A 25,657-nucleotide genomic window follows, 5' to 3' on the forward strand; every position below is an offset into this window, starting at 1 on the left:
GTTCTTTAGCTATCTGAATTGCAGTGTTGCTGACATGCCAACAAAAAGAACACGTAAGAAACAATTTTTATATATCAAGTAAAAGTAGCAATAGGTAAAAGACAAAATGTTTCACTACATTACCAACAATATGCTTGCACATACAGGCTCGTCACCTGAAACAAATGGCATCTCATGTCAGTACTAACAAATGTCCATATGACACAAAGCAAAGCGCACAAAAACTCTAGTTTTTCAGCACGTGATTTCACCAAATTTAATGACAAGACGTTGGTCTTTGATTTTACAAGAGTACATGCTGTTACAACTAACAAAATCTAGTCAAAGAAGAAACTCCCATATTCTATAACTCTATGGATTAAGTATTCTGATATCATAAGACTCCACAAGTTTCCTGAACTGATCATTTTTACATTGTTCTGCTGGAGAAAAGTGTGTTCTTTGCCAAAGTGAAAGAGTTAATGCTTGCCAAGCTTCAAACCTCATGAGGTACAATTAAGGTCTGAACGGGCCAAGCTTCAAACCCCATACAATATACAATTAACAATCATTATAAAATGACGACTCAGGATGGTAAACTACCTTACAAAGAATAAGCATGGCAGTGATTAATGTCAATATTTTATACTTTATTTAGGAGGGTTACCAGGTAAATTTTTTATTTTTATGTCTTCCCATTTATATATGAGGAGAGAGAGAGAGAGAGAGAGAACTTGTCCCCTGGGAATGACCAGCATTCTTGGGTCATATGGCTAGGACAGAGAGGAGATAAGGGAAGGAAGGGTATGGGGGGGTACAGTTCAAATGGACAGAGATCTAGTGGAGAAATCAAAAAGGAAAAAGAAACTCTCAGCTCAGCACCAGAGAGTCCAGCTTTCAATGTCCATGACTGTACAAACATCTAAACTTCAGCATTTCACAATACCTAGCTGCTACAACCAATCTGACAAATATCAAGTTACCAAACAAAACAGGGAAGCCAAACCCCTGTCATACACGCCTCCATCCAAAATTATTTAAATCATCAACCAATTTCCAAGCCTCCACACCCTTGATACCTCACTTTCACACATATTCATTTATCACCCCATTCTCGTCTTACCACACCACCTCCCACCTTCCATTCCCTCAGATACATTCTTTTCAGCACCCAATACAACATACAGTATACAACTGAAAACTAAAAGACTTACCAATTACCAGGCTCTTAAGAACTTGGAAAACCTGAAAAAGAAACAAATCACATGTAAGAAAATGTGTTAATGTATTATAAGTGTCATTTAATCATATACTAATCAGCATCTTCACAATCTTCATTATCATGCAGTCGGGGAAAGAAGATCTAAACTCATCATGAAATAACAAGTCATGCAGAGCATACAAATGACTTGATTCTCCTAAGACATAGCAATAAGTACATGAAGAAGTGTGTTAAGAAATGGTGAAACTCACAAAAAACATCATCCTCATCCTCATACAATCCTACGTTGCCCAATGAGGAGTGTAGAAGCCCGGGGCTAGGCAAGTTGGTCCTGACATTTAAGACGAGAGTGACCAGCCTCACTCATCCGTGAGTGGCATTACAGGCGCAATAAACCCCAATCACCCCTTCACCGGCTCAATCTGATTAGTGCGCCATAATTTCCCACTGAACCACCAGGTGCCAAAATTTGGTTATTTGGTTACCCCCCAGCATAGTTAATGGTTTCCTGGTGAACAGGAAACCATTTGGCTTGTCACTCAGTGTAGAGTCACCCACGGGCAAAAGGAAGACACAAGAATGAAGGAGAGAAAGACAGAAGAGGGAGTGTAAAGTCACCCATAGGCAGACGGACAAGGAAAGAATGAAGGATAGGAAGACAGAAGAGGATGAGAGGAAAAAAGAATCGAGGAGAGGAAAAGGCAAACACCCAAGAGCAGCACTACATCGAGTGAGTGGATAGTGAGCGCCCCCACAAACAACAACAGCTATGAATTATTATACCACTGACCAAACGTTACATCAGATGTCTGACAAAGCTGCACAATATATCATACATGTCAGGCTGAAAATCAACTGCTTTCACATTCACTTCCTACAGAGAAGCTATCAACAGATTAAAGAAAGATCATCTGCTGATCAACCTGTCATAAAAAGCAACTGCTATTAGTAATGCAGTCTATATAATCTGAAACCTGAAACACTTGACCTGACTATAATACTATTCTTTAGACACTGACAAAAATAATCACACACATATTAAAATATGATCTTTTATTTCATCAAAACTGGCTTACAATTTCTTATTTCAACATGAGAGAAAATCCTGGAACTTAACTGCATCACAACTACCCTATACGGCATACTGATTTTCTATTAGTCATACCAATCCTTCAATATTTTCTCTTTCATATCAAGGGAGACCTGGTTTCTTGTGAACTTCAAAAACTGATATTTTTTGCACATCACAGTAAAAGCATGGAAATACAATGCCAGACTTCACAGGTTCAGTGTTTAAAAACAAAAAATGTACAGTCTATAAGAGTATATTACTTTGTAACCGATACAATCTGAAGTGGTACAAATTTTAATCGTATCATTGTCATATTGTATTGTTTAAAATGACTCCAACATGCCTGGATGCGTCAATCTCGGTCACCTAACGGCAGATATCCATGCTGATCAATCTCTGGCAGCCTACCTATTTACTCCCTTATCCCTAAGGCCACACCCATATTACTTCATTCAAGGTCTTATTCAGTCTGCCTCTTGAAACCCTACCCCCAATGTTCACATTTCACACTTTCCATATGTAATTGTCATCCTTCATTATCTCAACATTCCCAAACCACCTCAATCCGCTCCTTCTCATCAGAGCACCAGTACACTCCAGTCCCATCCTTCCTCTCAACTCTTCAGTCACAAACCTAGCTTCCCCAGCCTCACACTGAAGGAAAATCTACACAGCCAACTAATTAATTGTCATTTCTGTATATCTGAGCCTACAAATATCCTCTTCCTTTACTGCCTACGTATCATTTACCTTACAGTATTACATTCCTACCACATGACGTATAAAAAGATCCCTTAGCACAAACGGAGAACCCACTCAATGTCAGCAGAGGCTACAGCTCCCTGAATTTTTTACAACCACTCCTTACCCGATCCACAGACCTAGTACCTGTATCTATCTATCTATCCATTTCCAGACGCCTTAATCCCGTAAGGGGTGGCCACAAACAAATCGCCTCCATCTCGCCCTGTTCCCCGCCATTTCATTGCCCTGCTCCCAGCCCACACCCCTCTCTCTCATATACCTCTCCATTCCATCCCTCCATCTCATCCTTGGCCTCACCCTCCCTCTCCCCCCCTCCACCTCAACTCTCATACACTCTCCTTGTCAGTCTCTCGCTCTTCATCCTCTCCACACGTCCAAACCACCTCAGTGCGTTTCTCTTAACGCTTCCTATTGCTTCCACATCCACACCACAATACTCCTTCATTTCCTCATTCGACAGTCTGTCTTTCCATGTGACTCCACATGCTCCTCTCAAATAACTCATTTCCACTGCTCTCACTCTTGATTTCTGTCCCCCCAACAAGGTCCAAGCTTCACTTTCATACGTTAGAGTTGGTGTCAATACTGTCATGTAGTAGTTTTTTCACCTCCATGCTCACTTCCCTGTTTCTTATCACTGCTTCCAAGGAACGCACAACCTTTCTTCCCTGTTGCACACTTTCAAGCACTTAACACTCTAAACTTCCATTCTAAACTTCCATCCTTACTCATTACACTACCCAAGTACTTAAACGCACTCACATTTTCCATTTCCTCCTCATCCAGCCTCACTGTACATTCACTGACTTCATTTCTCTCGAAGACCATGACTTTACTCTTCCCTACATTCACCTTTAGATTTTGTTTCTTACACAATCTCCCAAACTCATTCACCAAGCCTTGCAGCTCCCCTTCATCTTCACTCAACAACACAGTATCATCTGCAAACAACAGTACAGGTAGTTTCCAAACACTGCCCTCTCCCACTTGGGCCGCTCCAACATCCACTGCCCTACCTTGTATCACTTTTATAAAAACCCCATCCATATACATATTGAACAACCATGGAGATGTGACACATCCATGTTTCAATCCAACCTTCAAATAGAAAAATTCACTCAGTTCACTAGCCACACGCGCTACAGCCTTTGCACCCTCATACATACTCTTCACGGCATTCAACAACTTCCCATCAACTCCATACATTCTTAATACTTTCCACAATCCTTGTCTATTCACCCTGTCATATGCTTTCTCCAAATCCATGAAGGCCGCATACAACTTCCTTCCCTTCTCTAGAAATTTATCCACTAAAGATCTAAGAATGAATATCTGATCTACACAACCTCATCCCTTCCTAAAACCTCCCTGTTCTTCTCCAACTAATTCCTCTGCTATTTCCCTAACTCTGTCAATAAGTATCCTACCATATACTTTTCCTATTACACTAAGAAGACAAATGCCCCAATGATTACCACACACTTCCTTTTCCCCCCTTTCCTTTATACGAGGAAATAATTATACCTGACTTCCAATCCTCTGGAACTCTACCATCCTCCCAGGCCAATCTGCACGTCTTCCACATCCATTCTACTACTCTCTCTCCCCCATGCTTCAGCATCTCACCATACACTCCATCAAATTCCTGGGGCTTTCCCCATTTTAACTCTCTTCATTGCTTCCACAGCTTTTTTCTGTTGTGCAACAGCCTCTCTCACCTCCTCAGTCCACCATGCTGTTCCCTGCATCCGCTTTTGTCTTCTCTTCGCCCCACACACCACCTCACATGCTGTTGAGATTTCTTCTGTGAATATCTTGCACACCTTCCACATCCCCCATCTGCTCCAATCTATATTTACCCAATCACTCCTCCACCTCCCTCTTATATTCTGTCTTTTTTCCATCCTTTTGTAATTTTTCCACTCTCCTTGTATGTATTACTTCCTCCTGTCCTTCCCTTCTTCTATTTCTCCATTTTATTTGGACTTAAATTCTGACCACCACCAAGTGGTGGTCCAAAGGTTCACTCCCCCAACCTCAATATACTCATGCATCCATTACACACCTTCTCATCCTTTCATCCATACACACATAATCATTGCCTTCCATTCATTCAGTTCACCGCCCAGCCTTCTCATCGCTCACCATATATACCTGTGGATCATTTTCTGCCTGAAGATGGTAGTAGCTATCACCAACCCCCTCCCAGCACAAATGTCCACTAAAGCACTGCCATTCTCATCCATCTCTGCAGGCACATCCCACTCACCTACTACTCCATCCACCTTCTCATTCCCTACTTTTCAATTCATATCTACAATCAAAAACACTCTCTCATTCCTTTCAAAATTTTCCATGCATGCTTCCACATTTGTCCAGAACTCTTCTCTCACTCTGCTTATACGATCTTGCATTGGTGCATAGACGCACACACTCGCCCTCATTTGTAGTCCATATTTCAATATTACCCGCACAATCCTTGAGCCAACTGATCCACACTCTCTTATATTCTCCTTCCATCTATTACTCACAACAATACACACTCCTTCTTTTGCCCTCTCATTCTCATCTAGTCCTGCACATATACTCCATCCACACTCCCATTCTTCCACACTCTCACCTCTCCATATAGTCTCTGTTCACCCACATACAACCACTTTTGAACCTTCAAGCACCTGGACAATCTCTCTTTCTTTCACCTCATTATTTGCACCCCTTACATTCCAAGTTGCTATCCGTATTGTGTCCTTTGTTAGGTCCTTAGCTGTCACCTTTGGGTCAGCCCGGGTCCGAGGCTTCTTGTTCGTATTTTTAGTTAGTTATTTTCCAGGGAGAGGCACTAACACACTGTCAACCCACTTGTGTCATGTAGGGAACATGTGTTGGTTTGTAATAAGGTTATCACCCAGCGTTCTAAATGCTTTCCTGGTTTACAGGAAAACATTTGGCTTGCCACTCAATGTAGAGATATCGTAAAAACAGTAAGATATCCTAAAAACAGAGTATCACTACACTAAGTGAGTGGATGATGGGCACCCTCACCTACCACTTTAGTACCTGTAATGTAAATGGAGACATATTTCTATCCTCTTCAGTGCCAAGATCTATTCTTAGCTGAATTACATGAGGTAGCATCAAGGGAAATTAAAATATGGCTTAACAGTGGCTTCTACTCTAAAAAAGAAAATATGTTCTCCCTGCCAGGAACCTCAAAACCTGTAATACAGTAAACTCTAACTTATCTGTTGTCATAACTTCCGGCCCACCACTTTAACCAGGGCTTTTGACTCAGATCTACTAAAACAACATAATACTTTGGTTATACGCCAGGTATCCCCGAAGGGCTAAGGCGTTGCCTCTGGGTAGAGGACTTTCGGACTGGAGCACGTAGCATTTTATGACCGGATGCCCTTCCTGATGTCTACTAATGACCCTTGGGTGGATTCGATCCTCCGACCCTTCGGTCAGAGCGGAGCGCTCTAACCCACTGAGCCACGGCTGCTACATCTGCTAAAACAATACACGGCACAGAAACGGGAAGCAATCACTCATATTATGCATTTTTTGGCAGTAATGTGTATCATCCAGCTCAGACATGGGATCCAATCAGCACACGAGCAGACCCCACAACACATGCCTGCCAATCACAATGCGATGCAGAAGCGGCCCACTCGGCGCACCAAGCCAAACATCGCCCTCTCATTCTCTCCACTGGATGCCATATCGTGAGGACCTATCTGTGCCTTGTGTATTTGTGACCCTGCAGTGGCTACCCGCTGGGGCTGTGACAGCCTATGCCACCCCATGCCTGGCTTGTTGCTGTAGTACCGCAACTTCCCTTTTGGCCTCTCAGTGCTCCACACTCTTGTACTCTGACTACTGTACCCTAGTTCTGCATGATGGCTGAGTTTGTGGCTTTTGTGGTGGTACCCTGGCTGCTGCAGGTACTGCATTACAAAACTGTATGTACTGTATCAACACAGTATGATGCTTGATTTTAATATTTTACTCATGGGTGACATTGTAGGAAAGATTTTAGGATACAGAGTCGAGACAAACAAATTAGGGTAGTGACATGTTATCTAGCTCAATGTCGAATGGATAGCCGACTGGGAGTACTGACGCAATATCTGCCATTTTTGCAATATCTGGTGGGAGCTTTGGCTGCATTACGCCAGATATTTATATCTAATAACACTGAAAAATGAAATGCCTAAACATAAGACCTGATTCATCCAAGTTGCTGTTTGTAAAACAATGTTCACAGATTAAAAGCAAGAATAGGGCAACCAACCTAGACCTAACAGGAAAGAGCAAGCAGAGGCGATGAAAGTTTCCTAATTCCGAGGGCTAGCTAAGGAATACAAGCCCTTAAATATGAAAACAAACACTGAATACTTCAAAATAAACTTACAAGTACCAAAATTTCTCACTAAACAATACACAAAACACAAAAGCAGCAACAAACTTACTGTAGCTACCACATGCACAGCAAGGGGAAGATATCATCAAACTATTTGACTTCATTCATCGGTCCACCATTTATATCTGAAAAACGTTGCCAATATGCACATCAATATATACACTACGCTATAAAATATATGTCAACTGTCAGGTACTGTATATCAGGCAGTACGAATACTTATAAATCATGGATCATAAAGTTATTCTCATCACAGAGGAGCTCAAAAAACAAATTGTGTGAACCAACAGTTAGGGTTAATAACTGGGGTGTTATCAATTATATCAAAATTATAGGTAAATTTTTTTTAATGACACTCACCTAGATATTGAGATCCTTCACGACTATGTTGTCAGCCAATATTTCACACACCTGTATAAAAGAGACAGAGTTCATGGCAAGAAGCATACTTTACTGTTACAGGTAATATTACATGTACTATGGATCAGAGCCATGCATGTATTTTTCAACAGTCACAAATATATTTGTGTATGATTTGTAAATGTCATCATTTTATATCATAAAGAGTGTATCCCCAAAAGTCTATCCATAACACTGCTGAACTTTCCAACAAAAAATACATTGCGTTTATTCTTTTAACCCAAGATATCTATTTCAACAAAAGCAATTTTCATAATTTAGCTAAAAATTCAATGCCCAAGAAAAATACGCCATACATGAAAACCCATAATTTTGGTATTTTGGAGATGTTCTTATATGTCCTACCAAGTATGTTAGGTGCTGGACAGGAACACTGGTGTTTTTGGAATATTGGAATTTTTAATATGGGAAAATGAATTCCCCGAGCTGGACCTTGACTAATCACATAGCCCCTCAGGGGGACGGAAGAGCGCTACCTGTCTCAGCAAGGTAGCTACCTGGGTGGGATGTGAATTCTTGACCTTGTGGTCTCGAGTAAAGTGCTCCACCACTGAGCCACCCTGCCCCTAGGGACACTGGTATATCTCTCCAAGTTATTTCACAGGCATTTATGGGAAGATTTCTTAAAAAAAAAAGTTCACACTCTTTTGACTGGCTCTGTAACATCATCTATGCTTCACTACTGTATACAGTACAGTATTACTATTGATACTGTCTCACAATGCTTTCTTTAATCCCACACATAACGTTCATATTTCTCATCAAATCTCAATGCCCAGGCCACATTCCTTTCCTTGCAGCACCTTTACCTTATAATCATGCTTCCTTTTACCATATTTCTTCATAACATATCCAAAATAACGGTACAGTACTTGGAAAATCCACACTTTTTCATTCTGTACCATAAAGCTCAAGGTATAATTCCACCTTGTACACCTTTCAAATTCATTTTGCTCTTCTCTACATGCATCCATTCATACAATCCTGTAATACCCCATCAGAATCAGGAAATATAGGCACCCAGGGCTTGGCTGCTCAGTCACCATCATCATCATCATCATCCAGACCTCCTTTCCCGCCCTACGGCAAGGTGAGGAGTAGCAACGTCCAGACAGCCTAAGTTTGCCCAATTCAATGGGCCAGGCTCTCATTTACTCGCCATTCAAGCCCTCGAAATCATGGCTCAAAAAGATTTGCCAAAAAATTTCGCCATGTTCTGTAGCTTCTCATTTACCTATCTACTAGAGCTAATCCAAACGCTGTCACGTTAAAAGGGGCACCAAATCCCTGGTTATGAGCTTCTCTATACAAAATTCATCCAACCAGCTAGGGCTCTTCTCAGTCCCTTAGCCTCACCAACTTCCATACCTCTCTTCCTCACACACTCATCCACCATATCCCTCCACTTTCTCCTTGGCCTACCTCGCCTCCTCCCTCCTGCAAATTCACTCACATATATCTTTTTCACAACTCTATTGTCATCCATTATATCCACAAGACCAAACTATCTCAGTACACACTCTTCAGTTCTGGTGTCCACAGTCTTCCTCACTCCACATCTTTCACAAATCACATTATTCCATACTCTATCCACTCTCTACCCCACACACATTACTTAGCAGCCACAACTCCACTGCCCTTACTCTTGACAATTCATTATCGTGCCACACCATAGTCTCACATCTGTATGTTAAAGCTGGCACTAACACTCCGTGTAAGCCTCACGCAGTTGCAGCGATAAAGCCCCTGTCCCTTATAAAGGCCTTCATAACACCAGCCACCTTCCTTCACTGTCACTCTAATCTCCACTTCCTCTGCACATTTTCCTCTCTTTTCTATCACTGTACCCAAGTATTTGAACTCTCTCACCAATGCCATTCACTGTAACATCACACTGGGAGTAACATTCTCTCTAAAATAACAATCACCTAACTCTCTTCTACATTTGCTCTCAAGGCACGATGCTCACAGACATCTACAAAACTCTGCACTAGCCTAACAAGCATTATCCAATATTTGCAAGTGGCATTGCACTGTCAGCATACAACAAATTTGAGATGTTCCATTCATCACCATTCATTAGCAATGCCATACCCCTCTCCATTACTCATGTTTTTCACTTCTCTCATCACCCCATCCATATATATTTTGAACAACCATGGGGACATCACAAAACCTTGTTGCACACCCACGCTGATCATTAACCATTCACTTAGATGCCCATTTATCCTTACAAATACCTCACTACCGTCATAAAAACTCTTGACAGCACCAAGCAGCTAATCATCTACACCATACATGGGCAAAACCTTCCACAATCCTTCTCTGTCTACTTTGTCTTATGCTTATCCCAGACCCATAAATGCCATAAATACCTTATAGTCCTTCTCACACGCCTTCTCCACTATCTCACTGCAAATATCTGATCCACACATCCTCTGCCACTCCTAAAGCCACTCTGTTTGTCGCTCACTTGGACTTATGACATCTGTCTTACTTTCTCTACAATAATTCTTCCGTATACTTTCCCTACAACACTCAACAGACTTATGCCACGATAATTCTTGCACTCACTTAGCTCACCTTTATTTTTGTACAGGGGTAAAATCACTGCCTTTTTCCACTCTACTGGCACAGTTTCACTCTTCCATGCCTTCTTACATATCTCCAACAGGCATTTCATTCCACTCTCTCCAGTACAATTAATCATCTCCACACACACCTCATGAACCCCAGCTGCTTTCCCATTATTCAGCTGCATCACAGCATTCTTCACCTCTGCAAGTGTCACATATCCTGGCATTGCTGCTCAGTCCAGGCATTAAAGGCAAGACTAGATGCTCACCTCTGAACACCAATATGTGACCAATAATCCCCAGCTATCCATTAGGTATAACCCTTGCTGTTGAATGCCGTGAATAGTATGTATGAGGGTGCTAAACCTACAGTGCATGTGGATGGTGAACTGGGTGAATTTTTTTTTATCTGAATGTTGGATTAAAGAAATGATTTGTCATGTCTCCATGGTTGTTCAATCTGTATATGGATGAGGTCATAAAAGAGACACAAGGCAAGGCAATGGATATTGGAGCAGCCCTGGTGGTGGTGGTGGTGGGGGGGCATGTTGGGAGGCTTCCAGTTCTGTTGTTTGTGCATGATACTGTATTGACTGTTTAGTGAAGACGAAGGGGAACTGTAAGGGGTGAATGAGTCTGGGAGAGAATGTCAGAAACGGAATCTAAGGGTGAATGTAGGGAAGAGTCAAGTTATGGTATTCGAGAAAAAGGAAGTCAATAAATGTACAATAAGGCTTGATGATGAGGAAATGGAAAACTAGAGTGCATTTAAGTATGTGGGTAGTGAGACAAGTAACAATGAAAGTTTAGAGGGTGAATTGCCTGAAAGGGTACAGTATGGAAGAAAGGCTGCTGGTTCTTTCAGTGATAAGAAATAAGGAAGTGAACATGGAAATTAAAAAGTCACTGCAGGACAGTACTGTGATACCAACTATAACATATGCAAGTGAAGCAAGAACCATCTTGGAAGGACACAAGTCAAGAGTAAGAGCAGTGAAGTTATTTGAGAGGAGCACATGGAGAGCCATATTGACAAACGAGGAAGTGAAGGAGCATTGTCGTGTGGACGTGGATGTGACAGAAAGCGCTAGGAACAATACACTGAGGTGGTTTGGCCATGTGGAGTGGATGGAGAGCGAGAGACTAACGAGGAGAGTGTATGTGAGTGAGATGGAGGGGGTGGGAAGAGGAGGCCAAGGATGAGGTGGATGGATGGAGTGGAAAGGTATAATAAAGAGAAGGGTGTGAGCTGCAGGGAAGGGCAGCGAAATGGCGGGGGATAGGACGGCATGCAGACGATTTGTTAGTGGCCACCCTTTACAGGATTAGGGCGTCTGACAATAGAAAGACAGACAGATATAAAACAATGACTCAAGGAAGGCAAACTACCTTACATAAGCTGGCAGGGGCTCACCACACCACAATGCTCTTTCACTTCCTCATTTGTCAGGCTGACTGTCCATTAACTATACATAGTTCTCTCAAATAACTCATTCCCACTGCTCTCTCACTTGACTTGTGGCCTTCCAACAACTGAGATGGTGCTACAGTTTAAAATCTTAAGACTGACAACACAGTCAAAATGCAAAATTAACCAGAATTTTATATTAAGCATTTGGACGTAAAATTACATTTCTCACCTCTTCCTGGGCTGTGATAATTATTAACTATCATTTCTCCTCAAATCAATGTACTTGCTGACTGCTTTTAGTTAAGTCTCAATAGGAAATAAAACAATGAACAGTACACAAGTTGGAAGCAAGAGATGGAAACACATAATTTCTCCCATTACCATAATTCAGATATAATTGCCATTTACTCCCTACCCACTGCAGATCTGATAGACGCACATACAAAAACCATGTCTTAAAATCATCAAAAGAATGACCACCAGAAGTCAGTACGTGAAGTCCTGGGGCACCCTACAAAACAGTTTCATACTCCTTCTACAACAATCTTCTCAATAAGAACATATGGAAAATGGGATTACATTGGCCTAGGCTTAACAGCTCCTATATGAGTGTGGCTAGACTACAGCTACTGCAGACTGACTTAGGACCTTCTCTCCACAAGGTATTAAAAAACACAGAAATCATAGTATAATTATCACCAAATCATAGTGTATCACAATGTTTGCTCATAAAATGCCATTCATTAATATGAAATCATGTTTCCCTTGTTTTTCAGGACCAGTTGGATGAGTTTGGGCATGGAATCACTTAGATCTCTAAAGTAATCAAAGGAAATTTCTATGAACCAAACATTTGTCAGTTTACTCTTGAGGTTGTCCGGATTGGGTGTCTTCTTCTCTGCCATGATTTTCATCATCTTTGCCCAGCATTTTTCTATTGGATTTAGATCCGGACTATTGCCAGGCCAGTCGAGGACCTCAATCCGATTATCCTGAAGCCATTTGGTCACTTTTCTTGACTTGTGACATTGGGCTGAATCATGCATGAAAAAGTCGTACCCATGAATAACAAAAAAGTTTAACAAATGATTCTTCAGAACATGAGTGTACCAGCCAGCATTCATCATCAAGTTTTCAGGAAGAAAATAGAGGCCTACGCTTCCCATTTCACCTGTGAAAAGCCCCCATACCATTACTGATTGTGGGTGCATAACAGTCGGAACAGTGTAAGCAGGGTCATATCGACAATGGGAGGCAGGGCGAAGTACCTTGGCAGAACACGACTGGAACACCTGAAATGTGCTTTCATTGGAAAACATAACTTTTCTCCACTCATCCGATGTCCAGTGTGCATACTTCTAGGCAAACTGAATGCACTGCATCTTCATGTGGTCAGTGAGAAGCAGTTTCTTGACTGCAGTGAGGCTTGGCAAACACAGCTCCCTGTGCAAGCGGTGTTGGATAGTTCGAATTGGGACGTCTTGTAACAGCTGGGGATGCATTCTCTTCAATTCTGCTGCTCTCAGTCGAGGATTCTTGATTACTTCCCTCTTCAGAAGTGTATATGTACCTCTGGAAGTATTCCTCTTCTTTCCGCCGCCATGCTTGTGCTCTGGTATGACATCAGGTGGCAGCCTGCACACTGCAGCAAGAATCATCATGACAGTCGACTTTGCGCGTCCAGTACGTTCACAAATCGTGTCGATAGGGATATTATCCTGCCTCCGTGCAATGATACGGACCCTCTCATCCCTTGAGCAGTACTTTCCAGTCATCACAACTTCTCTAGGAAAACAGTAATGCACATGAAAACAGAGAGAGGTGCAAGCTCGGAGCAACAGGAACTACACTCCCACTCTTGCTTCTGGGCAAGCACTAACATGCTGAGTGTTTCACCACCTCCTGCCAACATCAGAGGAGTTGCCAGTTACTTCTTGCCTAAAAAATTCACTTGGCAGAGGTGGAAACACAAAGCAAAGACACACAACTCTCCCATACAAATTCTGTGTGTAGGTCCTGAGTCAATTTGCAGTGGGTGTACTAGAATAAGAACAGCTTAGTAGAGGGTGGCTCTCCCCCACCCAACAAACACTCACTAAATTCTACTAAAATATCAAATAATCAGAAACTGTTCCTCACCATATCTGATCTGGAAAATTATTCCACCAAACAGTTATGGCACTATCTGAAAAGAAGAAAAAAATCACTAAAATCCCAATGCTATTACATACCATATCTTGAAGAACTGACAATGGTAGGGGCAAAAACACTACCAAAAACTATTTCAAACAGCATCAACTTGCATGAAATCTAGTCAGTACTGTTATAAGTGATCAGGAGAGGGTATGCGAGTGAGGTGAAGGAGGACACTGAGGATGAGGTGGAGAGGTATAGTATAACAACAAACAAGGTGTGAGTTTGGTGAGAAGGGAGTCTGATGACACGAGAGAGGGTGACATGGAGTCAATTTGTTTCTACCCATCCCATCTGGAATTGAGGCACCTTGCTATAGACAGAGACAATATTATACAGAAAGACACAAAAACAGAAAAGACAGATTAAAGGGAAAATAATTACCTGTTCAGGTACTGGCACTGACCCTCACAGTACATCCTCCAGTTCTGCACTGCTGTTAAGTACAATTAAAAAACATTAAGAACAGACCTTCAGTAAAGTTACTGCAATGCTAGCTATCCAATACTCATAAAGACTAATCTTACATCGTCATTAATTATCAACGATAGGGGCAAAAATTTGTAATCATGTAAATTCCTAAACCATAATATGAATGTTTGGGCATACTTACCGAGCCTCAAGTGCACTGAATATCTGAAAAGAAAGGACCATGAGTAAAGTTTCATCATAATCCAATTATGATCATTTGCGGTAATCATTTTCAGAAAAACAATAATCAACATATATCAAAGGTTGCTTCCAGAAATCACTGAAAAACTCAATTCCATAATATTATAATCCAAGCATAATTAAAGTAATACTATACTTACCCCTACTTTCCATGTCGGCAACACTGCACCTGAAATACTCTGCAACAAATCATGGAAATTAACACTCCATGTACAGCATACAAAATTCTTGTGGTTAATGACTGTCAGTCATTAATTACTGTATCTTCAATATATTTCAGACATCCAAGGAAGTATTGTCATCACAGTGATGGACTATAACATCAAGTATGGAATACATAGACACTTTAACTTACCTCTTTTTCCCCTAAGCTGCCCCATCACATAACAGAACTTCCTGTAGGAAGTAAAACATTATTATACTTTTTTGGGGTAGGGGGTGGGGTGGGGGGGGCATTTCTCATAGCATGAAAAAAAATAAATAAATAAATAAAAAATAAATAAAATCAGGTACAGTAAAAGTCCTGTAATCCGAATGGCAGGGGGATGAGGGTCTTTTGGCCTATTGGTTTTTCGGACAGTTGACCGGGACCTCTGAAAACATAAGAAATATGTATAATCAAAAATCACTAATTTCTGCCCAGGGGTGCCTCCCTCCTACCCCTGTATACCCAGGGAAGAGGGGAGGAGGGGACGAAACAAGTTCCACCCACCTCTACCCCAGCCCCCAACCCTCGCTGATACCCCTACCCAACACCACCAACCCGTCATTCTTAACTGGCAGTTACATCTCAAGCTGATTCTATGCTTAACACTCTTGGTCCCACTAATACAAACATAGAACACTAGGATATGTTAACAGTATATACTGTAATATAACTATCAATACACTGTAGCAAGAAATTACTGGATTATGAAGCTGACAGTAAAAGTAAAACATTAACAATGGCCACCTCAAGCCTCATGTGGTGGGTGCACTGCTTTGCACACAGACAGACAGACAGACACACACACACACACACACACACATATATGCATGCCAGCACATGCAAGCTCCCAATGTATATGGCCCAGGATGGCCGTTTTTAGTTGTTGTTTTACTCTTGACATCACAGTTCATTAATTTCTTGCTGCAGCATGTTCACAGTTATATTATGTACTTTTTACATATCCTAGTGTTTTAAGTTTGTGTATTAGCAATGTGATGATAAGTGTAAAATATGAGGTCAATTGCCTGAGATATAACTGTCAGTTGAGAATGATGAGTGGGGGGTTGGGCTGAGTAGGGCTATGGAGGAAGGCTGGGAGCTGGGGTAGAGGCGGTTGGAGCTCATTTCGTTCTCCCATCGTATCTTCCCTGGGGTACAAAGGGGGCACTCCTGAGCAGAAATTACTGATCATGAGTGTACATGATCATTAAAAAATCACAAAATTATATGGGTTATTGTTTTACTCAATGGATATGCACTGTAGAAGAATAGTTGCAGGCAAGTACATCTAAGTCCATGAGTAAGTCCATTCTGGATAAATCCTTACATAAAGCCGAAAAAAAAATTTAAAATACCAGTAAAATTTAAAAAATTCAGAATATTGGCATTTTCGGATTATTGGTGGCCGGATTGGAGGCGTTTTACTGTAAATAGTTTTGTCCACAGGCATAACCGAGACAGGAATAACAAACACCTTGCTAGTTTTAACACCATGCAGTATTACAACTAGTGTTTTCAAAAGCTGCAAGGATATTTCCATTCTAAGCTTCAGAGAGTTTTTGAATCGATCACATTCTCCTAATCTTGTATGACATGAGGTACAATCAAATACAAAAGTCATGTTACTGTTTTGTCTAAAGATTAAGTGAAACACATGAAATGTTATGAGAACCCTAACACAGTTACATATTCATCGGCTAGCCTAACTTCCTTGCTTCATATATTCTGGTGATGGGATGACAGTGTAAGTGAATCCTGGGAATTCAAAAGCCTTGATACTGATTCACAAAAACTGCTGCATATGAGGGAAAAAATGTGAACCATATTTGGTCAGGCAATGCTGGCTTCATTGCTACATCTTACCAGAAAAAGGTCAAGCAGACTTAGTATATACCTTTGTATAGGGAGGGAAAACAACATCCATACACCTACTACAGAGATAAAAGAGGGCAGGATCTACCTTTATTTAGAAGGGTGGGGGGGAACGAAAACAGACAGTGTAAACAAAACATTCAGCGTCAGCAGAACTGTAGAAAGGTGGATCAGGCGATTTCGGAAGGAAGGCAACATGGAGAACCATCATCATTCAGGTCACCCTTGTGACACCACACCACTACAGAACCAGGAAATAACCACAGTAATGAAAGACAGCACCTACAAGCAGTGCTTACACCATGAGAGATAAATTGCACCTAGAATGAAATGAACAAACAGTTTTGCGTAGACTTCAGACTCATGACATCAAACTCAAACCTATGGGATTAATTTTGCCAATCATAAAATATTCTATCACCATCATACAGTAACCAAATCATCACAGGTAAAATAGTTTGGACAATATTCCTTCATAACACTGGCAGATAATGATAATCACGGTTCATTCTTATCAACTTGGGCTAAGTAAAAGTTAATGAATAAAGAAAAAATTATTTCAGGATAGTTCTTTCGCTATCTGAATTGCAGTGTTGCTGATAGGACAACAAAAAGGAGAACACATAAGAAACAGTTTTTATATATCAAGTAAAAGTAGCAGTAGGTAGAACACAAAATGATTCACAAAGTTACCAACAAAATGCTTGCACATAATGACTTGTCACCTGAAACAAATGGCATCTCATGTCAGTGCTACCAACTGTCCATATGACAAGTGCACAAAAACTCAAGTTTTTCAGCATGTGATTTCACCAAATTTAATGACAAGCTTCTGTCTTTCTTTCCTTCATTCTTTCCACTTCCTCCTGCCTGTGGGTGACTCTACACTGAGTGACAAGCCAAATGGTTTCCTGTACACCAGAAAACCATTTACTACGCTGGGTGGAAACCATATAACCAAATTATGGCGCCTGGTGGTTTACTGAGTAATTATTGCACTCCAATCGGATTGAGCCGGTGAAGGTTTATATCCAAGGAGTGGTTTGGGGTTGATTGCTCATGTAATGCCACTAAGGCATGAGTGAGACTGGTCACTCTCATCTTAAATGTCGGGACCAACTGCTTAGCCCCGGACTCCTACGCTCCTCATGGGGCAATGTAGGATTGGATGATGGATGGATGGATGGATGGACTTTCGTCTTTGATTGTACAAGAGTACATGCTGCTACAACTCACAAAATCATCTAGTCAAAGAAGACAATCCCATATTCTATATACTCTATGGATTAAGTATTTTGATTTCATAAGACTACAAAAGTCTTCTGAGGTGGTTATTTTTACACTGTTCTGCTGGGGAAAAGTGTGTTCTTTGCCATAGTGAAAGAATTAACTCCACCAAGCTGCAAACCTCATAAGGTACGATTAAGGTCCGCAAGGGCCAAGCTTCAAACCTCATATGATATAAAATTTACAATCATTTAAAAATGACAACTCAGGATGGTAAACTACCTTACAAAGAATCAGCATGACAGTGATTATTGTCAATATTTTATACTTTATTTAGGAAGGTTACAGGCAAAATTCTTTATTTTATGTTTTCCAATTTCTATATGAGTATACTGTAATAATAATAATAATAATCCATCCATTCATTCATCATCTAATTACACATTGACCCATGAGGAGCATAGCAGCCCAGGGCTAGGAAAGTTGGTCCTGGCATTTAAGATGAGCGTGACCAACCTCACTCATCAATCAGTGGCAATAAACCCCAACCACCCCTTCGATATAAACCTTCACCAGCTCAATCCGATTGGAGCACCTTTATTACCCACAAAACCACCAGGAGCCATAATTTGGTTATATGGTTACCACCCAGCATAGTAAATGGTTTCCTGATGTACAGGAAAAAATTTGGCTTGTCACTCAGTGTAGAGTCACCCACAGGCAGATGGAGGAGGAAAGAATGAAGGAAAGAAAGACACAAGAGGGAGTGTAAAGTCATCAGCAGGCAGAAGAAAGATGAAAGAATGAAGGAAAGACAGAAGAGGATGGATGGAAAGAAGGATGGAGGAGAGGAAAGGGCAGACAGCCGAGAGCAGCACTACATCAAGTGAGTGGATGGTGAGTGCCCCCACCTACCACAAATAATAATAATGATAATGCTTATTTCCACAAACACTGGATACTCTTGTTATATAACATATACACAAAGTATTTACAATACATGGCTAAAGAATGGCAGTCTAATTTTTTTCTAAGACTACAATTTTATTTATGAGACAGAGAGAGAGAAACGTGTCCCCTGGGAATGACCAGTATTCTTGGGTCATATGGCTAGGACAGAGAGGAGGTGAGGGAACGAAGGGGATGGGGGGGTACGGTTCATATGGATGGAGATCCAGTGAAAAAATCAAAAGGGAAAAAGAAACTCTCAGCTCAGCCCCAGTGTCCAGCTTTCAATGTCTATGACCGTACAAACATCTAACCTTCTGCATATCAAATTACCTAGCTGCTACAGCTACTCTAACAAATATCAAGTTACCAGACAAAAACAAACCCCTGTCATACACTCCTCCATCCAAAATTATTTAAATCATCAACCAGTCTCCAAGCATCCTCACCCTTCATACCTCACTTTCGCACATGTTCATTTATCACCCTTTTTTCGCCTTACCACACCACCTCCCACCTTCCTCTCCCTCAGACACATTCTTTTCACCACCCAATACAACATACAGTATACAACTGAAAACTAAAAGACTTACCAATTACCAGACCCCTAAGAACTTCGTCAACCTGAAAAAAAAAACAAATCACATGTAAGAAAAAGTGTTAATGTATTATAAGTGCCACTCAATACTATACTAATCAGTATCTTCACAATCTTCATTATCATGCAGTTGGGGAAAGAAGATCAAAACTCATCATGATATAACAAGTCATGCCGATCATACAAATGACTTGATTCTCCTAAGACATAGCAAGAAGTACATGAAGAAGTGTGTTAAGAAATAGTTAAACTGACAAAAATCATCATCATCATCATCCAATCCACGCTGCCCCATGAGGAGTGTAGGAGCCCAGGGCTAAGCAAGTTGGTCCTGACATAACACTCCAGTGACCAGATTCACTAATCCATGAGTGGCATTACGTGTGCAATAAACCCCAATTACCCCTTTGCTGCCTCAATCCGACTGGAGTGCCATAATTACCCACTGAATGCCCAGGCACCAAAATTTGGTTATATGGTTACTACCCAGCATAGTTAATGGTTTCCTGGTGTACAGGAAACCATTTGGCTTGTCCCTCAGTGTAGAGTCACCCACAAGCAGAAGGAAAAGGAAAGAATGAAGGAGAGACACAAGAGGGAGTGTAAAGTCACCCACAGGCAGAAGAATGAGGAAAGAATGAAGGAAAGAAAGACAGAAGAGGATGGATGGAAAGAAGGATGGAGGAGAGGAAAGGGCAGACACACGAGAGCAGCACTACATTAAGTGAGTGGATGGTGAGTGCCCCCACCTACAACAAATAATAATAATGATAATGCTTATTTCCACAAACACTGGATACTCTTGTTACATAACATATACACAAAGTATTTACAATACATGGCTGAAGAATGGCAGCCTAATTTTTTTTAAGACTGCAAGATTATTTGCGAGAGAGAGAGAAAGAGAGAGAGATGCACGAGGGAGGTAGAGAAGAAAAGAGGGAAGTATGGGTTGGAGAGAGAGAGAGAGAGAGAGAGAGAGAGAGAGAGAACCACTTGTCCCCCGGGAATGACCAACATTCTTGAGTCATATGGTTAGGACAGTGAGGAGGTGAGGGAACGAAGGGGATGGGGGGGGACGGTTCATATGGACGGAGATCTAGTGGAAAAATCGAAAAGGAAAAAGAAAATCTCAGCTCAGCACCTGAGTGTCCAGCTTTCAATGTCCATGACCGTACAAACATCTAAACTTCAGCATTTCACATTACCTAGCTGCTACAGCTAATCTAACAAATATCAAGTTACCAGACACAAACAGGGAAGCAAAGCCCCTGTCATACACTCCTCCATCCAAAATCATTTAAATCATCAACCAGTTTCCAAGCATCCTCACCCTTCATACCTCACTTTCACACATGTTCATTTATCACCCCATTCTCGCCTTACCACACCACCTTCCCCTCCCTCAGACACATTCTTTTCACCACCCAATAAAACATACAGTATACGACCGAAAACTAAAAGACTTACCAATCACCAGGCTCTTAAGAACTTCGTAAACCTGAAAAAGAAACAAACCACATGTAAGAAAAAGTATTAATATATTATAAGTGTCACTCAATCCTATCCTAATCAGCATCTTCACAATCTTCATTATCATGCAGTCGGGGAAAGAAGATCTAAACTCATCATGATATAACAAGTCACGACTTGATTCTCCTAAGACATAGCAATAAGTACATGAAGAAGTGTGTTAAGAAATAGTGAAACTGACAAAGATCATCATCCAATCCCTCGTTGCCCCATGAGGAGAGTAGCAGCCCGGGGCTAGGCAAGTTGGTCCTGACATTTAAGATGAAAGTGACCAGCCTCACTCATCCGAGTGGCATTATGTGTGCAAGAAACCCCAATCACCCCTTCACTGCCTCAATCCGACTGGAGCGCCTTAAATATCCAATGAACCAGCAGGTGCCAAAATTTGGTTATATGGTTACCACCCAGCATAGTTAATGGTTTCCTGGTGTACAGGAAACCATTTGGCTTGTCACTCAGTGTAGAGTCACCCACAAGCAGAAGGAAGAGGAAAGAATGAAGGAGAGAAAGACAGAAGAGGGAGTGTAAAGTCACCGGCAGGCAAAAGAAAGAGGAAAGAATGAAGGAAAGAAAGACAGAAGAGGATGGATGGAAAGAAGGATAGAGGAGAGGAAAGGGCAGACAACCGAAAGCAACACTACATTAAGTGAGTGGAAGGTGAGTGCCCCCACCTACAACAAATAATAATAATGATAATGCATATTTCCACAAACACTGGATACACTTGTTACATAACATATACACAAAGTATTTACAATACATGGCTGAAGAATGGCAGCCTAATTTTTTTTAAGACTTCAAGATTATTTGCGAGAGACAGAGAGAGAGAGAGAAAGAAAGAGAGAGATGCAGGAGGGAGGTAAAGAAGAAAAGAGGGAAGTATGGGTTGGAGAGAGAGAGAGAGAGACCATGTGTCCCCTGGGAATGACAAGCATTCCTGGGTCATATGGCTAGGACAGTGAGGAGGTGAGGGAACGAAGGGGATGGGGGTGGGACGGCTCATATGGACGGAGATCTAGTGGAAAAATCGAAAAGGAAAAAGAAACTCTCACCTCAGCACCAGAGTGTCCAGCTTTCAATGTCCATGAAAGTACAAACATCTAAACTTCAGCATATCACATTACCTAGCTGCTACAGCTAATCTAACAAATATCAAGTTACCAGACAAAAACAGGGAAGCCAAACCCCAGTCATACACTCCTCCATCCAAAATTATTTAAATCATCAACCAGTTTCCAAGCATCCTCACCCTTCATACCTCACTTTCACACATGTTCATTTATCACCCCTTTCTTGCCTTACCACACCACCTCCCACCTTCCCCTCCCTCAGACACATTCCTTTCACCACCCAATAAAACATACAGTATACGACTGAAAACTAAAAGACTTACCAATTACCAGGCTCTTAAGAACTTTGTAAACCTGAAAAAGAAACAAATCACATGTAAGAAAAAGTATTAATATATTATAAGTGTCACTCAATCCTATACTAATCAGCATCTTCACAATCTTCATTATCATGCAGTCGGGGAAAGAAGATCTAAACTCATCATGATATAACAAGTCATGCAGAGCATACAAATGACTTGATTCTCCAAAGACATAGCAATAAGTACATGAAGAAGTGTGTTAAGAAATCGTGAAACTGACAAAGATCATCATCATCATCATCATCATCCAATCCCACGTTGCCCCATGAGGAGAGTAGCAGCCCGGGGCTAGGCAAGTTGGTCCTGACATTTAAGAAGAAAGTGACCAGCCTCACTCATCCGAGTGGCATTACGTGTGCAAGAAACCCCAATAACCCCATCACTGCCTCAATCCGATTGGAGCGCCATCATTACCCACTGAACCACCAGGTGCCAAAATTTGGTTTTATGGTTACCACCCAGCATAGTTAATGGTTTCCTGGTGTACAGGAAACCATTTGGCTTGTCACTCAGTGTAGAGTCACCCACATGCAGAAGCAAGGAGAAAGAATGAAGGAAAGAAACACACGAAGAAGTGTAAAGTCACCGGCAGGCAAAAGAAGGAGGAAAGAATGAAGGAAAGAAAGACAGAAGAGGATGGATGGAAAGAAGGATGGTGGAGAGGAAAGGGCAGACACACGAGAGCAGCACTACATTAAGTGAGTGGATGGTGAGCGTCCCCACCTATCACAAATAATAATAATAATGCTTATATCCACCAACACTCGATACTCTTGTTACATAATATATACACAAAGTATTTACAATACATGGCAGAAGAATGGGAGCCTAATTTTTTTCTAAGACTGCAATATTATTTGAGAGAGAGAGAGAGAGAGAGAGAGAGAGATATCCGGGAGGAAGGGAGAGAGATGGGGGAGGGAGGTTCAGAAGAAAAGAGGGAAGTATGGTTTGGGGGGGGAGAGAGAGAGAGAGAGAGAGAGAGAGAGAGAGAACCACTTGTCCCCTGGGAATGACCAGCATTCTTGGGTCATATGGCTAGGACAGAGAGGAGGTGAGGGAACGAGGGGGATGGGGGGGTACAGTTCATATGGACGGAGATCTAGTGGAAAAATCGAAAAGGAAAAAGAAACTCTCAGCTCAGCACCTGAGTGTCCAGCTTTCAATGTCCATGACTGAACAAACATCTAAACTTCAGCATTTCACAACACCTAGCTGCTACAGCTAATCTAACAAATATCAAGTTACCAGACAAAAACAGGGAAGCAAAGCCCCTGTCATACATGCCTCCATCCAAAAATTATTTAAATCATCAACCAGTTTCCAAGTCTACTCACCTTTGATACCTCACTTTCGCACATGTTCATTTATCACCCTTTTATCGCCTTAACACACCACCTCCCACCTTCCCCTCCCTTAGACACATTCTTTTCACCACCAAATACAACATACAGGATACAACTGAAAACTAAAAGACTTACCAATTACCACGCTGTGAAGAATTTCGTAAACCTGAAAAAGAAACAAATCACATGTAAGAAAAAGTATTAATGTATTATAAGTGTCATTCAATCCTATACTAATCAGCATCTTCACAATCTTCATTATCATGCAGTCGGGGAAAGAAGATCTAAACTCATCATGATATAACAAGTCATGCAGAGCATACAAATGACTTGATTCTCCTAAGACATAGCAATAAGTACATGAAGAAGTGTGTTAAGAAATCATGAAACTCACAAAGATCATCGTCATCATCCAATCCCACACTGCTGGATGAGGAATGTTGGAGCCTGGGGCTAAGCAAGTTGGTCCTGACATTTAAGACGCGAGTGACCAGCCTCACTCATCCATCAGTGGCATTACGTGTGCAATAAACCCCAATCACCCCTTCACTCCCTCAATCCGATTGGAGCACCATAATTACCCACTTAACCACCAGGCGCCAAAACTTGGTTATATGGTTACCACCCAGCATACTTAATGGTTTCATGGTGTACAGGAAACCGCTTGGCTTGTCACTCAGTGTAGAGTCACCCACAGGCAGAAGGAAGAGGAAAGAATGAAGGAAAGAGAGAGACAAGAGGGAGTGTAAAGTCAACTGCAGGTAGAAGAGGAAAGAATGAAGGAAAGAAAGACAGAAGAGGATGATTGGAAAGAAGGATGGAGGAGAGGAAAGGGCAGACACCCAAGAGCAGCACTACATCAAGTGAGTGGATGGTGAGCGCCCCCACCTACCACAAATAATAATAATGATAATGCTTACTTCCACCAACACTAGATACTCTTGTTACATAACATATACACAAAGTATTTACAATACATGGCTGAAGAATGGCAGCCTAATGTTTTTCTATGACTGCAATAATATTTGAGAGAAAGAGAGAGAGAGAGAGAGAGAGAGAATCACTTGTCCCCTGGAAATGACCAGCATTCTTGGGTCATATGGCTAGGACAGAGAGGAGGTGAGGGAACGAAGGGGATGGGGGGGGACAGTTCATATGGACGGAGATCTAGTGGAAAAATCGAAAAGGAAAAAGAAACTCTCAGCTCAGCACCAGAGTGTCCAGCTTTCAATGTCCATGAAAGTACAAACATCTAACCTTCAGCATTTCACATTACCTAGCTGCTACAGCTAATCTAACAAATATCAAGTTACCAGACAAAAACAGGGAAGCCAAACCCCGGTCATACACTCCTCCATCCAAAATTATTTAAATCATCAACCAGTTTCCAAGCATCCTCACCCTTCATTCCTCACTTTCACACATGTTCATTTATCACCCCTTTTGCACCTTACCACACCACCTCCCACCTTCCCCTCCCTCAGACACATACTTTTCACCACCAAATACAATATACAGTATACAACTGAAAACTAAAAGACTTACCAATTACCAGGCTCTTAAGAACTTCGTCAACCTGAAAAAGAAACAAATCACATGTAAGAAAAAGTGTTAATGTAATATAAGTGTCACTCAATCCTATACTAATCAGCATCTTCACAATCTTCATTGTCATGCAGTCGGGGAAAGAAGATCTAAACTCATCATGATATAACAAGTCATGCAGAGCAAACAAATGACTTGATTCTCCTAAGACATAG

The 25,657-nt window shown here is 41.4% G+C and overlaps 1 long non-coding RNA gene across 1 annotated transcript; it reads right to left on the reverse strand.

The window, feature by feature from the left end:
- Positions 1-249: 249 nt before the first annotated feature.
- Positions 250-24,064, reverse strand: LOC145392877 (uncharacterized). Its single transcript, XR_013896076.1, has 8 exons — positions 24,033-24,064; positions 15,089-15,129; positions 14,874-14,912; positions 14,446-14,497; positions 14,008-14,053; positions 7,822-7,872; positions 7,511-7,586; positions 250-1,224 (listed from the first exon to the last, which is right to left on the reverse strand). It is a non-coding gene; the product is annotated as an uncharacterized LOC145392877 (long non-coding RNA).
- Between the last annotated feature and the right edge of the window lie 1,593 nt (positions 24,065-25,657).

Source organism: Coenobita brevimanus, chromosome 23 (assembly GCF_032717465.1).
Source record: "Coenobita brevimanus isolate Jiangsu-jjx chromosome 23, ASM3271746v2, whole genome shotgun sequence".
In the NCBI taxonomy this organism is placed as follows: Eukaryota; Metazoa; Arthropoda; class Malacostraca; order Decapoda; family Coenobitidae; genus Coenobita; species Coenobita brevimanus.